We start from the raw sequence: 9,091 nt of genomic DNA on the forward strand, positions 1-9,091 counted from the left end.
GGAAGGCAGAGAGTAGGGCCTTGGAGATAAGACAGCGGTGCTTTCCCGCGCTTATTCCGGAGTGGCTGTTACCGCGTGACGCGCAGCCGCCGGGGCCAATGGGATTCGCTAGCGGAGAAGAGGGCGGGGCAGTGTGGCCAAGGCGGCTTTCCGTACAGTGTGAGGGAACACAGCGTTCTCTGGGTCGCTTCGAATCGGAGTGAGGCTTTTCGAAGGGTGAGGGGCAAGGGAACGCGGGGGGGTTTCTCCTCAGGGGCAAGGAAGGGCAGGTTTAAAGTCAAGTTTTACTTATATATAGATATATATGTTTATTATGTTTATTGTACATATGATATGTATTGTACATTTATATTTATTTCTATTGTAAGTTCCTTTTATTTAATTATGTATTATAATATTTTAAAGCATATTTTAATTCTATGTGTGTCTACTATGGTATGTTTTTATTTTTATTATATGCTTATTTTATTTTATAATATTTTTATTTTATTTTATAAGACTTTATTATTATATTTTTATTATATCCACATGTATGGATACTTCTATTTATTGTATTATAAGTTTATTATATTTTTGAAGTCTTATTATATACTTTAGTTTCATTTATTATTTTTTACTATATTTTGTAATATTTTGATATATTTTATTTTATAATTATATATTGTATATTTTATGCATTAATTTTTTTATAATGTTATCATATTTGATTTATATATGTGTTTTATTTTATTATAATGTTATTATATTTTAAAATATTTTATCCATAAACTTTTATTATATTTCCCATATATATATATATATATATATATAGCATTTTTTATTTTATTCTATTCTATTCTGAGATACATATATGTATCTGTATATACTGTATATATTGTATATTTTTACTTGTTTTGATATTTTTTGGTTTTATTCTAATTTTATTTTATTTTGATGTTTCATTATATTTATTGTATATCTGTGTATTTTTATTTTTATTTCTTTTATTTTATTATAATTGTAAAATATTTTATTATTATATTGTAATTATTTTAATCATACATATATTGTATATTTTTATTTATATTTTTTATTTCATTATAATTTTTATAATACAATATTTCACTATTATATTTTAATTATTTTAATGTTTTATATATATATATATATATAAACAATTAAAATATGATAAATAATAATTTTATTTATTATATATGTTTTTAATTTATATTATTATATTTTTATCATAATATTTTATTATAATATTAAAATTTTATTATATTTTTAACCCTAACCCTAATAATATTTCACTATTATATTTTAATTATTTTAATGTTTTTATATATATATATATATATATATATATATATAATTAAAATAATTAAAATATAATAAACAATAATATTAGTTCTTTTCTATGTTTTTATTTTATATTATATTATTATATGTTTATTTTATTTATTAGATATGCATGTATTGTACGTTTTTATTTCTTTGTATATGTCTTTTATTTTAATATAATAGTAAAATAATTTATTATTATATTGTAATTATTTTAATCATACATATATTGTATATTTTTATTTATATTTTTTATTTCATTATAATTTTTATAATACAATATTTCACTATTATATTTTAATTATTTTAATGTTTTATATATATATATATAAAATAATTAAAATATAATGAACAGTAATTTTACTTATTTTCTATGTTTTTATTTCATATTGCGGCTTACAAAATTCACATTTCATCTTTCTGTGTCTGTTTCAGATCTACAGTTCAAGGCGTCACTCAAACTGAGAGACTCTTGGGGTTTTTGTGTGTCTTTCTTGGGAGGGCTATGGAACCGAATGGGCGACCTTTGGCTAGTCACACTCTCTCAGCCTCAGAAACACAGTTTTATTTTGCTTATTTGGTGAAGAATACGTCTTGTTTATTTAGATAGTATATCTAAGAAGTATGCCTATAGATTTGTGAGGCAGGCAAACGGAAGGAAGGAAGGAAGGAAGGAAGGAAGGCTTTGTCATTCTGTGTGCGTTCATTGATTTTATGCTCTGCTTTTCTCCCATCACAGGGCTTGAGGCAGAACGAAACCTGAAAGTCTTTGAAGAAAAAAGGAAAGGCAGAGGGAAGAAAAGAACAGAGAAGGAAGGAAGAAAGGAAGAGCGAGGAAAGCAAGAGAGAAGAAAGGAGAACCCCTGAAAACAGTGCCCAGCTGAGGATGGAAGCTGCAGTCAACTCGGTGAAGACAAGGCCTTGTAGCATGAAGGAGAATGCTTCACAGACAGAAAGACAGAGAGACACAGAGCAACTCCCTTCCATAGGTTCAGCATCGATTACATGCGTTGTAAAATGCCTCGAACCGTCGGACAGACTTCGGATCAGCCGCTGCCAAGGAAGGTGTCCGCCACAGTTCAGGTAGCGTTTCGTTGGCACGGAGCAGGGGAAGAGCAATGGCCTAGAAACCCTGACTTCTAACTGCCATGGGACCTTTGTGAGCAGACGCGGCGCCCTGAGAAACCGTCGTCTCTGCCCATAGGTCTGTCCCTGGATTTAGATTCTGAGGGCGTGGCTCAATTCAGCCGTTTCTTTGTCCAATCGGCCGTCCCGTTGTTTCTCTTCCGAAACGTCCCCTTGCAGCTTGGAGGGCTAATCTCCCGGGGGGGCGAAACTGTCCGCCTCCGTTTTGGGGCGCTGCAGCGGCTTCATTCCCTTTGGCCTTCTGGGCAGAGCCTTTCTGACCGTTTGCCCAAGGCAGAGCGGCATCCCTGGCAGAGCATGCTTCGGGCCCCACCGGAGGGAGAGCGAGGGGACGCGCCCCTGGCGCCGTGGGGGACGCCGTGGGGACCCGCCATCTTGCTCCCAGACTTTTATGTTAAAAACCCTAAAATAAAATAAAATCCCCAGATCAAACGACAGAATTAAATAGTTTTCAGGGCCACCGTGTATTTTTTTATTTTAGTTTATTATTTTATTATTTATTTGTATTTAATTTGTTTGTTTTAAAAAAACCCACCCCGATAAATAGCTTCCCTGCTTAAACCTGACAAGCCCCCTGAAACCAGGATGGCACCTTTGGGATTAACTGGAAGATGCCTCTTCCAGTCAGCCTCCAAGGTCCTCCCAGACCCCTCTCACTTCTAATCCCGCAAGCCCTGGCAGGCCCCTCTGGCGACCAAGACGTCCGGCCTCCGTGGCGTTCTCCGCGACGGCAGGGGCGCCTCTCCTCGCTCCCCTCCAGCGTGGCTCTTGGCATCCTCCGCCAGGAATGGCTCTCTGTGGTCCGCATCGGGCAAGCCTTTCTCTGGGCAGAAGGAGAAAGAGGCAGAAGCCGGACTGCAGACTCCTCCTTTGAAGGAAGTCCCTTTAAAATCCAGCCTTCCAGGAGCACCTTTGCTGACTGGACCTGCATGGCAGCAGGAGGGGTTGGGGGGGATTTCCTCTGGGGCTCCCCTCCGACCCCAGCGCCCCCAAACTGGTCGCGGAGCCTTTTGCCCTCCCTGGCCATTCGTTCTCTAAGCTGCAACTGGACCTTTTGGAAGAGAGACAGTGGGAAGAACGGAGATGGGAAAGGGAAACAGCTGGATTGGGGTGCGTTCTCTAATCGGGATCCATGGGCAGAAATACGGGGAGGGATTCCGGGTTTCCTGGTGCGTCGCATAGTGTAGACAGGGTCCCATCGTAGTTAGAATTAGGCCAAGAGCACTGGCTGGGGGTGAAGGTTAGGAGGTCAGTGAGGAAAGGGTTTCTGTGAAGTAGTCCGAACCGGGCTTCTCTGAACGTGGTGCTTAACACCGCCTGGGTTCTTTCTCTGCCGTCCCGGAAGGAGGATGGCCCTCCCACATTTTAAAAGCCAGTCGGGAGGGCCATGGTTTAGCTGGGGGGGGGGGGGCTGGCTTATAGAGGCTGAGCTAAATGCAATGCGTTCTTCTCTAGAGCAGGCCAAAGTTAATGGGAGGAGGAGGCAGGTAAGGACAGGGTAATGTCTGAGGCCGTGAGAGTGGCCCCCAAGGGGCCTTGGTAGAAACGGGAGGAACCCACTGAGCAAGATGTTAAGGCTAGGGGCTAAGGAGAACAGCCAGGGCACCCCTTTGTCACCCCACAGCTGTACGCTGAACCTTTTTCCCCCCCCCATGTCTTTGTCCCTATGCCTCGAGAGAGCCGCACGCCATCCAGGCGGAGAAGAAGGAAAGGAAGGGTCCGGCCGAGGAGGACGACGACCCCGACGAATCAGCACCAGCCATGGATGATGGAAGAGACAGTCTCCACTGGAATCGATCCTTTACTCAATTGTAAGTACGTGTGTGTGTGTGTACACTCATCCGTCCATACTTGCAGCTTTGATCATTTATAGGTTTGATTAATGTGTTCTCTAGGGATATCTGCTTTCCTCCAGTGCCACTGTGTGGTCAACTTTACCTAGAGTCGCACTGCAGGACCTAGAGATTTCTAGAGAGGACACTCTACTAGGCCTTTGTAGCTCCTCTAGCGCAGTTCTATGGTCAGTGTCTGTCGGACGTTGACCGCAGAGTTGCCCTGGAGGGGCTACAGATTCCTAGAGAGGACACTCTATTAGGCCTTTGCAGCTCCTCCAGCGCAGTTCTATGGTCAGTGTCTGTCGGACGTTGACCGCAGAGTTGCCCTGGAGGGGCTACAGATTCCTAGAGAGGGCACTCTACTAGGCCTTTGTAGCTCCTCCAGCGCAGTTCTGTGGTCAGTGTCTGTCGGACGGTGGCCACAGAGTTGCCACGGGGAACCTATAGGTTCATAGAGAGGACACTCTACTAGGCCTTTGTAGCTCCTCCAGCGCAGTTCTGTGGTCATTGTCTGTCGGACGTTGGCCACAGAGTTGCCACGGAGAACCGATAGGTTCATAGAGAGGATAGTCTACTAGGCCTTTGTAGCTCCTCCAGCGCAGTTCTATGGTCAGTGTCTGTCGGACGTTGACCCCAGAGTTGCCCTGGAGGGGCTAGAGATTCCTAGAGAGGAGAGTGTACTAGGCCTTTGTAGCTCCTCCAGCGCAGTTCTATGGTCAGTGTCTGTCGGACGTTGACCGCAGAGTTGCCCTGGAGGGGCTACAGATTCCTAGAGAGGGCACTCTACTAGGCCTTTGTAGCTCCTCCAGCGCAGTTCTGTGGTCAGTGTCTGTCGGACGGTGGCCACAGAGTTGCCACGGGGAACCTATAGGTTCATAGAGAGGACACTCTACTAGGCCTTTGTAGCTCCTCCAGCGCAGTTCTGTGGTCATTGTCTGTCGGACGTTGGCCACAGAGTTGCCCTGGAGGACCTATAGGTTCGTAGAGAGGACACTCTGCTCGGCCTTTGTAGCTCCTCCAGCGCAGTTCTATGATCAGTGTCTGTTGGACGGTGAGCGCAGATTTGCACCGGAAGACCTAGAGATTTCTAGAGAGGCGTCTTCTCAGGTAAAAACATGGCGTTTTTATTGTTTGCGGGTTTTCCATATTCACGGGGGTCTTTTGCCCCTAAGCCTAGCGCATGTGAATGTGTGTGCGCGCACACGCACAGACATATGTCAGCTTATTGATTCCACTTTCACTGCCATGGTTCCTTATGTGGAAAGCTGGGATGTATAGTTTGGGGAGAGCCTGGTGTTATGATTGTCCAGAGCAGCAGAATAGCTGGAGTATCTCTTATTCAATTTATGGAAGTTTACCTTAAAAAGCCAGTGTGGAGTTGTGGTTTGGACGCTGGAGTATGGCTATGGAGACCAGGGTTGAAATGCCGGCTCAGCCATGAAAGCTGTGGGCTGATCCTGGGCAGGCGACACTGTCTCAGCCTCAGAGGATCGCAATGGCAACCCTCTCTCTGAAGAAAGCGGCTTAGGAAACCCGCCGATAGGTTTGCCTTGGGCCCTCCGTAAGTCAGAAAGGACTTGTGTTTTCTTGGCAGGATTTCTTCAGAGGAGCTTTGCTTTGGTTCACTGACCGTTCGTTGTCCATTTTTGTTTTTAGTCAGGTTTCCCAGTTGCAGAGGATCCCTCTGAAGGCGCTTACCTTTCCGGTAGGGTTCTGGGTTCAGGGCAGACTTTGAGCAGGTAGGGCCTCGCTGATTTCGAGGACGTCTTCCAGGTAGGTTTTTTTCCTCAGAGGCCTTGCTGGCTGACTTTGGTGGCCCCTCTTCCTCCGGAGCCACCGCCCGGCTGCCTCCTGGTGCCCCTGGCTGCTGTTCGAGGGCCTCACTTCCCAGCCATCGTTTAGGCTTTCCTTTTGGGTCCCAGCTGGGAAGGGCAGGGGACAAGTGGTGGTGCTGGTCTCAATTGGTCTGCTGCTCAGATACTAACACTCATCCCTACTAACACAAACAGTAAAAGGAACCCGACCATTAACACAAACGCTGCGTCCTGTCTTTTGTCTCTCTCTGAGCAGATGAAGTTGTTGCATAGCAAGGTTTTCGAAGTGTGGTTTAGGGAAGTCTTGTTGCGTAGCGGTCGTTGGGTTGGCCTTTTAGCGTGGCACTTTAGCGCCGCAGCTAAAAAGCGATCTTGTGTGGTTTCTTCTTCTTCTCAGTGGTCTTTGATGGTAGTTTTTGTCAGGGTTTTGGTTGAAATGAGAGAGCACCAGCACTTGTCCCCTGCAGCTGCCCCTGGGACCCCTCTGGACCTCCCTGCCCTATCCTTTCTTTCCCAAAGAGAGCCCCGAACGGCGGCTGAGGCCCAGGAGGAGAGCGGCAGCCCCCCCAAAAGCCAGCACTGCCTGCCCCACGGACACTCCTGGGACCCTGGACCCTGGGTTTGGAGGTGGGCCACTTGTGCCGCCTCTGATTCCTCTCTTTCTTCCAACGCCACCGAGGTCCCAGGTGCCAAGGCTGCCCCTTCGGAGGTCCAGAGGGAGAGTCAGGCGCATCCAGGCCCAGACGCAGCAGCAGCAGCAGGCGAGGAAGGGAGTGTCCAGCCCAGAGGGAGGGAGGAAGAGGCGGCCCCGGCTCCATCCCCTACGGAGGAAGGAAGGAAGAGACGGTCTCCGCTGGACATGGCCCCCCCCCACCCCCAATAGATTGTAAGCCATAGGGCAGGGAACCCCAACTTTAGGACTTTTTTGGCTGAAGGGCAAGGATGCTAAATGAATAATACTTCAATATTTGTCAAGGAACAAACTAATGCTGAGAGCTTTCAGTGTGCTTCCCTATGGTCAAGCCCTCCACAATGTTTCCCTATGGGAAATTGTTGTCCAATGTTTGCTTATGGGCAGGCATTCCCCAATGTTTCCTTATGGGCAGGCTTTCCCCAATCTTTCCCTTTGGGCAGGTGTTCCCCAATGTTTCCTCATGCGCAAATGTTCCCCAATGTTTCTCTATGGGCAGGTGTTCCCCAATGTTTCCTTATGGGCCGGTGTTGCCCTATCTTTCCCTATGGGGAAATGTTCCCCAATGTTTCCTTATGGGCCGGTGTTCCCCAATGTTTCCTTATGGGCCGGTGTTCCCCTATCTTTCCCTATGGGCAAATGTTCCCCAATGTTTCCCTTTGGGCAGGTGTTCCCCAATGTTTCCCTTTGGGCAGGTGTTCCCCAATGTTTCCTTATGGGCAAATGTTCCCCAATGTTTCCCTATGGACAGGCGTTCCCCAATGTTTCCTTATGGGCAAATGTTCACCAATCTTTCCTTATGTGCAGGCGTTCCCCAATGTTTCCTTATGGGCCGGTGTTCCCCTATCTTTCCCTATGGGCAAATGTTCCCCAATGTTTCCTTATGGGCCGGTGTTCCCCTATCTTTCCCTATGGGTAGGTGTTCCCCAATGTTTCCCTTTGGGCAGGTGTTCCCCAATGTTTCCTTATGGGCAAATGTTTCCCAATGTTTCCCTATGGACAGGCGTTCCCCAATGTTTCCTTATGGGCAAATGTTCCCCAATGTTTCCATATGGACAGGCTTTCCCCAATGTTTCCTTATGGGCAAATGTTCACCAATCTTTCCTTATGTGCAGGCGTTCCCCAATGTTTCCTTATGGGCCGGTGTTCCCCTATCTTTCCCTATGGGCAAATGTTCCCCAATGTTTCCTTATGGGCCGGTGTTCCCCTATCTTTCCCTATGGGCAGGTGTTCCCCAATGTTTCCCTTTGGGCAGGTGTTCCCCAATGTTTCCTTATGGCCAAATGTTCCCCAATGTTTCCCTATGGACAGGCGTTCCCCAATGTTTCCTTATGGGCAAATGTTCCCCAATGTTTCCCTATGGACAGGCTTTCCCCAATGTTTCCTTATGGGCAAATGTTCACCAATCTTTCCTTATGTGCAGGCGTTCCCCAATGTTTCCTTATGGGCCGGTGTTCCTCTATCTTTCCCTATGGGCAAATATTCCCCAATGTTTCCTTATGGGCCGGTGTTCCCCAATGTTTCCCTTTGGGCAGGTGTTCCCCAATGTTTCCTTATGGCCAAATGTTCCCCAATGTTTCCCTATGGACAGGCGTTCCCCAATGTTTCCCTATGGGCAGGTGTTCCCCTATCTTTCCCTATGGGCAGGTGTTCCCCAATGTTTCCTTATGGGCAGGTGTTCCCCTATCTTTCCCTATGGGCAGGTGTTCCCCTATCTTTCCCTATGGGCAGGTGTTCCCCTATCTTTCCCTATGGGCAGGTGTTCCCCTATCTTTCCCTAGGGGCAGGCATTCCCCAATGTTTCCCTTTGGGCAGGCATTCCCCAATGTTTCTTTATGCGCAGGCGTTCCCCAATGTTTCCTTATGGGCAAATGTACACCCATCTTTCCGTATAGGCAGGTGTGACCCAATGTTTCCTCATGGGCCAATGTTCCCCTGTGTTTCCCTATGGGCAAATGTTCACCTGTGTTTCCCTATGGGCAGGTGTTTCCCTATGATTCCCTATTGGCATGTGTTCCCCAATGTATCCCTATTAGCAAATGTGTTTTGAACTTAGGTTGCTGTGGAAAAACAGCCTGAACAAACAATTAAAAGAGAACATGTAGCATCTATTGTACACTTTTTAAAAGGGACATGAGATAGTGACTGTCTTTAATGGAGTGCCTTCATTTTGTATGGCTGCCTGGGAGAAGAGGGTCTCCTTCCCTTCTGTCTTGAAATGTCAATGTATGGGATGTTTACTGTGCACGATGCTAGGAGTCCTCTGGACCAGTTTTGTACTTTAT

General features: G+C 45.9%; 1 long non-coding RNA gene across 1 annotated transcript; it reads left to right on the plus strand.

The window, feature by feature from the left end:
• LOC149307564 (uncharacterized) lies at nucleotides 1–8,513 on the plus strand. The gene is made up of 3 exons (XR_016282414.1): nucleotides 1–159; nucleotides 2,060–4,277; nucleotides 5,958–8,513. It is a non-coding gene; the product is annotated as an uncharacterized LOC149307564 (long non-coding RNA).
• Nucleotides 8,514–9,091: the final 578 nt, after the last annotated feature.

The sequence above is a fragment of the Sceloporus occidentalis genome, unplaced genomic scaffold (genome assembly GCF_023333645.1).
Source record: "Sceloporus occidentalis isolate IW3139 unplaced genomic scaffold, rSceOcc1.0.p SCAF_9, whole genome shotgun sequence".
In the NCBI taxonomy this organism is placed as follows: domain Eukaryota; kingdom Metazoa; phylum Chordata; class Lepidosauria; order Squamata; family Phrynosomatidae; genus Sceloporus; species Sceloporus occidentalis.